The sequence below is a fragment of the Crocuta crocuta genome, unplaced genomic scaffold, assembly GCF_008692635.1.
Source record: "Crocuta crocuta isolate KB4526 unplaced genomic scaffold, BGI_CrCroc_1.0 scaffold1156, whole genome shotgun sequence".
Classification (NCBI taxonomy): Eukaryota; Metazoa; Chordata; class Mammalia; order Carnivora; family Hyaenidae; genus Crocuta; species Crocuta crocuta.
The window spans coordinates 119,168-119,417 of NW_027528862.1; the positions used below are offsets into that span (position 1 = coordinate 119,168).

Here is a 250-nt window from a genome sequence, read left to right on the forward strand (position 1 = left end):
AACGGGACAGGCAGCTCAGAAGAACAGAGCTTTGAACCCTTGGGCGACACAAAGCATGAAAAGCATCTAAATAGCCTACTGCCGGGCCTACCAGCGGGTTCGGGCTTCCTGAGCTGCTTCTCAGAGGCTGGGGAGGGAAAGAGGGGAGGCGAGGCACGGGCTGGTGGTGCCCCCAGAGGAGGGCCACCCTGTCAGGGCACACACAGCTCCCTCTCCCACCCTAGCCTGCCCCCTGTCTGCAGGACAGCAG

General features: G+C 62.4%; 1 protein-coding gene across 1 annotated transcript in view; it reads right to left on the reverse strand.

Moving 5' to 3' along the window:
- TMEM255A (transmembrane protein 255A) overlaps window positions 1-250 on the reverse strand; it is a 52,852-nt gene that overhangs the window by 5,321 nt on the left and 47,281 nt on the right.